This window comes from Artibeus jamaicensis, unplaced genomic scaffold (genome assembly GCF_021234435.1).
Source record: "Artibeus jamaicensis isolate MK-2021 breed Jamaican fruit bat unplaced genomic scaffold, CSHL_Jam_final scaffold_614, whole genome shotgun sequence".
Classification (NCBI taxonomy): Eukaryota; Metazoa; Chordata; class Mammalia; order Chiroptera; family Phyllostomidae; genus Artibeus; species Artibeus jamaicensis.
Window position 1 is genome coordinate 1,047,738 of NW_026522050.1, and position 6,894 is coordinate 1,054,631.

Genomic DNA, 6,894 nt, shown 5'->3' on the forward strand with positions numbered 1-6,894 from the left:
CAGTGGATTGAGTGCGGGCTATGAATCAAAGGGTCGCCAGTTCGATTCCCAGTCAGGGCACAAGCCTGGGTTGCAGGCCAGGTCCCCAGTGGGGGCCATGTGAGAGGCAACCACACATTGATGTTCTCTCTTTCTCTTTCCCTTCTCCTCTCTCTAAAAATAAGTGAATAAAATCTTTTAAAAATTCTTTTTTTAAAAAAGGAAAACTGGCTTCTCCTTCTCAACATAATTATTTTGAAATTCCTCCTTGCTATTATGCATACCAGAGGTTTGTTCAAGGTTTAAACTTTTACTCTTCAAAGACATAGCTACCAAAGGTCACAAGGAAAGGCACACACTGGGAAAAAATATATTTAAAACATACATTGACAAAGGGCTTGTATCTAGTATATCTAAAAGCTCTTACAACTCAATAATAGAAAGATAAAAGCCACATAAAAATAGGGAAAAAACTGAATAGCCATGCTGTGGCCAGCGTGACTCAGTTGGTTGGAGCATCATCCTGTAAACCATAAGTTTGCAGGTTTGATTCCCAGTCAGGGCACATACTTAGGTTGTGGATTCAATCCCTGGTCCAGGTACCTCCTGGAGGCAACCAATTCATGGTTCTCTCTCACATCAATGTTCCTCTCTCCTCCTCTCTCCCTTCCTGTCTCTCTAAAAGCAATAAAAAATGTCCTTGGGTGAAGATAAAAAAATTGAATATATACATATTTTTGTCAAATAAGCACATGCAAAGATGCTCAACATCATCAGTTACTAGAGAAATTCAAATTAAAACCACAATGTGACACTTCTACACATTCACTAGAATGAACAATATTTAAATATGTGACCATATCAAATGATGGTGATAATGGGGAGCAATTCGGGACTCTCACACACTGTTGGTGGGAATGCAGAATTCAACCACTCTGCAAAATACTTGGAAAGTTCCTCAAAACTATGCATATACCTGCCATACAACATCCCAAGAAAAAGAAAAGCATATGTCCATGTAGACTTGTAGACAAGTTTATAGCAGACTTATTTATTTTTTAAAGATTTTACCTATCTATCCTTAGAGGGGAAGGGGAGAGGGAGAGAAATAGCAATGTGTGGTTGCCTGCTGGGAACTGGCCCGCAACCCAGGCATGTGCCCTGACCAAGAATAGAACCTCAGTTGTTTGGTTCCCAGGCCTGGGCTCAATCCACTGAGCCACAAAAATGTTTGTTGAACGTTATCAAGTAGGCCAAGGACAGTGCATGCAATACTGAATGTCCACACTAGGTGGCGGCAAAAGCTCACTCACGTCCAGTTCTGACCTTGCATCTCCGCGACCCCTCTTCCTTACCAAAGCAGGCAATATCCCCGCTTAACTGGAGAGGGCAGGTGACACTCCCAAGTTTGCCAACTTGTCAGAGCCAGAAGCCAGGATCTGACCCGCATCTCCTAGATATATTCTGGGCTTCCGAATCAACTCCACCAAGGTGGACACTCTCACCCCAACTTCCCCCACACCCTGTCCAATCGGACCCCCATGTCCTCTCTCCTAGCCTCACCCCCCTCCTGAAGTCAGACATCTGCTGTCCAAGACCATACTGACTAGCTAGCTGGACCTGCAGGCCCGAGGGGAAGTTTTGGGGAGGCTGGGAAAGGGTGGAGCTGCCTTTTGAATTCGGGTTTGTTTCAGCCTGTGCACTTCTGGGATCATCGGGATGACGAAAACCCAAGGAATAGGGTGTGTGAAGGACATGTACTTACTTGAGGTGTCATCAGGATCTATATCCCTGGATGTAACCTTCAGGGAAATTTTGTTAACCTCCCCTTCATTTTTTTGTGCTCAGAGAGGGTCCCGGCCTACTTTTCTGCCCCTTCCTGTCCCTGAGTCGGGCCTTTACACTCCTGATCCCAGCTAACTTTGAACTCAAGAAACCAAGCAGCCCCTAGCAAATCCCCAGTCCCTCTTTTGTTCCTAATACATTCTGCTTCAAGGGGCCTTCCAGCTCTGGAAAATCATGGGGAGAACTTCCTCCATAAGAGGCTCTGGTAAGACACTGAAACTCAGGAACAAGGGGGACCACGGTGTCAAATTCAGCTTCTCCCTACCCACTGCCCCAATTAGGACACTGCCCAGGGTCTGCACAGCTTGAGTAGGCTGGCTGCTTCCTCTGAAGCTGCACTAAAGAAACCATGCTGCGTTCAGTACTGTAGGAAAAACTCCCTTTACGAAGTAAGGCCCTTCCACTGGGCCGCATCACAGGATCCCTGTGCTGGGTGCAGCATATTCAGACCCAAGTATCCCACTCCACTCTCCTCGGATCCAGGGATCGAGCCCTCCACCTGCTCAGGGAAGATGAATAAAAGCAGAAATCCCAGGAATTTGGAGCCCAGGTGCACCATCCTGGTTATTTTGGTGTTTCTTTGTAACTGAGGGAACGTTATCTGGTATCCAGGCCTTTCCACAGAACAGGGAACACAAGAGCAGTTGTTTATAAATGCTGACAATCTATGGACAACGTGACTTAACACTCAAGATTCAGGAAATACCAAGATAGTTTTTTTATTGGCTGAAGTACCTCTAAATTTACCAAAGGGTGTTTGGTAGAAGCAATGGAAACCCAGCCTTCTGGTCCTCTAGCAGTCTCCCCACCTGACCCAGTTCACTGGCCAACTGAAGTAAAATAGACTGTTCAGTGCGCTACCCCACCCCCGGTCAGGAGGTCCCTCCCTGGCTGCAAGACGGGCGCTTTTACCTGGAGTGTACTTGTCATTGGACAGTGTGGCAGCAACAAGATGGAATGCCCACCCCCCAAAAAAAAAACATGTAAAGAAATTTGATTTACACACACAAGAGTCACACCAGTTAAGAACTTTTAAATTTTTATTAATATGAAATCTTTCATGTTTTTTACTGTGAGGTTTCTCCAAACACTAGATGCACAGGGGAACACCTGCAAATTAAGAAGGCAGTTACATTATGTCTCCATGTAAGCACAAACTGATCCCTAGCTCCCGACAAACTTAAACTCGACTTTACTCCCAACTCCAAAGCCCACCTAGAAACCTGGAGAGAAGAGGAAAATGCCAAGTCCTAAGGCAGAGGTTATTCAAGCAAAGACGCCACAGGGACTTGAACCCTGTCCTGGAAACCAGGAGTGCCAACCACCAGCATCTTTTGCTTTTTTTTTAAAAAAGCTAGGAAAAGGCCAAAAAGCAAAACCTGAGAAAACAAAAGATTGTTTTCTCAGGAAAAGAAAAACCTTTGCAAACCCTACCGAAGAGCGCTGCAGAGTCTGCTTCCGCTAAGATGCTAGCTTGGTCAAGTCTTAAAGTTCACCTGAAAAAGTCTTAGCAGAGAGATTTTGCAATCCCACCCATCAGCCCTCTCAATCCCTGAGATGCCTGCCTTCGGTTTAGCTTGTGCCTGCCCACCCAACAATAATGTTTGCCACTGGGTAATAGTGCTGCAGATTTAAAACACCTTTGAGCTAAGTGTGGTTTTAGTAACAAACCGTTTGCAGGCAGGCAGATTAACAGCCTTTCCTAGCAGTGACCCACCGGTGACCTCAGCACAACTGTTACCTTGAAGTGATTTGGCAGCATCGAGGTGAGGGGTGAAGGGTCTGCCAAAGGCAGGGAGAGGCGATGTGGCAGAGAAGTTGCTTGTGGGGAGGCCTTGCTTTTTTTTAAAACAGGCTTCTGGAAAAGCTAGGGAAAAGTGGTTGCCCGCTTTCCCCCCTTTCCCTCCCCTTCAAGCATCACTTGGGGTTTTTATAAAGAGCTGCTATGAAAACAGCTGAACGGTTAGGACCAGCCCAGGGTTCACAAGGCCCTCAAGCATTCCTTTGGATGCTTCGCCCCCAAGAAGGACCAATGCCAGAATGTTGAGGCAGGTCCTCACTTCCGTTAGAGGATGGGGTTAAGAGGCTGCCACCCTTTGACCTTAGTATAAAAGTGCTTGGTTGTCTCTTGCCACAGGAAGGCTCCATGGTTGTCCTACTTTGAGCCTCCGGCGCCTTTAGTGAGGTGTACCTGAAAAACCTTAAAGAAGAGGCTTAGCGCCCACCTCACCCCTCCACCCCCAGGCCAACAACCTGCTCACGAGCCGCTTACTCCAGCATAAAGCTGAAAGTCTACTCAACGCTAGGTTTTTCACCCATTAACAGACCTGGCTTGGTATGTAAACAGAAAAAGCTTGTTCACCTGTTGTCCTCATTTGTCCACTGGTGCATTCAACTGGAAGCTCCTTCTATAGTCTGGAGAATACCATCTGAAAGAACTAGCGGTTCCCAATCCCCACAGAGAACATACACTCTTTGCTTAAAGTAAATAAGCTATTTTTCCTTACTGGGTCTGGCTTCTCTGGCCCTTCGCATACGCCTGCTGTTTGCTGTTTGAATGTTCCTGTGTATAAGAATTAAGACCAAGGGAGGGGAGAGAGAAACCCAACAAAGACAGAGCACTAAGATCACTGAACTGTGTGAAATATTTCCACTTGCCAGTTTAATTTCTTGAAGACAGTTGCTTGTTTGTGATTTATTTCTTGTCACTGATTTTAAGTTGTATCTGTAAAAGACTAAAGGCTTCAGTGCCCTCCCCACCCACCCTACCAGAAAAGAACAAAAAGCATTTTTACCTAAAGCACACAGCAAAATGTACTTGGCTTCGATCACAAACACAAACGCTTAAAGCTGCAGAAATTCCTCAACACTCAGCCCTCCTTTATCACTCAGCTGGATTTTCCTTCAACAATCACTACTCCAAGCATTGGGGAGAAACACAACTTTTAATCATACTCCAGTCGTCTCACAATGCATTCTAATAGCAGCAGATCAGAACAGTACTGCATTACTTGCCAACAGAACAGACAGACCTGAGGTCAAGACAAACTGCATTCTGTGTAGTCTGTAAAAAATAAAGCTAAGACAAGTAAGGCCCGCCCCCTCCGCCCTTCCCTCCAAAATCAGGGGGAAAATTTTAGTTCAGTATGCTGATAAACTCACTGCAAGGTCTCACACTCTCACTAGGAGGAAGAGAAGGCAGAGCCAAGCGCTTAAATGCAAGTCAAAATCCTGAACAGCTTCAAGAGGGATGAAATGAAGCCTCTGCAAAGGAAAATTCTTTAAAAAACCACATGCCCACCCCACCAAGTGTCTACATAAAAGGCCAATAGTGTAAACACTGGCTAAAACTGCATGAGATGGTCATTAGCATTTCACATTAACATGCAAACTGGAAAATGTAAACAGTATAGTATTGCTCTAGTTTATAGATCCCTGACATGATGTAGGTGCAAGTTACCTGTTACTCTGATCATTATCTCCCACCTGTCTAAGAGGAATTTATTCCTTATTTAGAGGGCCTCTATTGCCATGTGCCTGGAATTATTAAATGCTCATCACTTTATGAAGAATAAAATTTGTATTTCCTGCCTTAAGAGTTAATTTCCTTCTTCTGCTCAATTCCTGATCTTGTCCATTAAAGTGTTCGCAGACCAAGTTTCTGAAAGATTAGAGAAGAATCCCCCCAAGATTGCCCAAACAAACTAACTACAAACAAACAACATTTTATTTAAATAAGGAGACAATTGCTTCCTAATAGCATACATTCTCTATTAAAAATGTTTTATTTTGTACGATTTAATGGTTTTCTACACAATATACATCACGTTTAAGTTTTAGCAAGATTAACATCTGATTTTTGCTAACAACACACCTTATCCTATTCTTTCATAGTTTCTCCCCCCCCAGAGATTGGATGCCAAACGAATTTTAGTTTTACAAACACGTTTTATGATTAAGGCACTAACCTGGAGAGGCATTTGAGGAATTAACTTGCCTCTGAGGTGCTATCCCATCGCAGAAGCCCACAGAGTCCTACCTAATGTTAAAAAGGCTGGATGGGAAAATTTCCACAATCCTGGAATGCCCTAGGGAAGGGATCAGGAAGGTGGCCACGTTCCGCACTTAACACCTCCAAAGCTCTCAATAAAAATCAGCACTTATCCCTGACATGCAATACTGCAGATGCAAGTTAAACTTATCTGTTACAGTTGCCTGCTGTTTTCTGCTCCCAGATGAAATGAAGCAGCTCTTCTGATAAGAGAAACCTGTCTGAGGCAAACGAAAGATTGGCAAACAGCACAGCCTCCTCTGAATCCACTTGATCCCACTCATCTCAATTACTCCAGCTTCGTTTATTCCGAGGTTAATGTAGTATTATCATTTTCATTTCACTTATTTTTTTGCTTTTGTAAAAGCAGTATTGAGATGGACTTTTGATCTTCATTGCATTCATCAATTCATTATTTTCTCATCATTTTTATTTCTCATCAATTCATTACTTTTGTGGATATAGGTTGGTAAGCCATAACTTTAAAATGGTAGATTCCATTAACTTTACTTTTTTCCTCTTTTTGACTCCATTAACTTTAAATTGGTAGCTTTTTTTTTTTTTTTTGGCACATGTAGACAATGTTTTCATCAGCAGTAAGGATCTCAGGGTCATGCCTTTTCCCCAATGAAGGTATGAAATATAATCTTTTCTGCCTTTACTTATCATTCACCAAGGAGCTGTTCCCTCTCCATCTAGGCCATCATTATTGTCGGGCTGGTTATGACTCAGAAGATGTTATCTGAAAAAAGTCTACAGAAAAAAAGTTTCCCCTCCCTCATCAACAAAAGCCCACCCTTCCTTTTATCACTTATGATTTATTAATACTTAGAAAGCAAAAGTAAAAATACACATTTGACAATAACTTTAAAGCATTACCTTAACATCTTGTTTTGCAGTCTTACAAAGGAAAAATATTTTTCCTACACTGAAAAAACACTTGCTGTATGTGCAACTGAAAACAGAATCTTACTTGATAACACAAAAGCTACCATCAGAAGAAATCCCTTCAGGGTCAT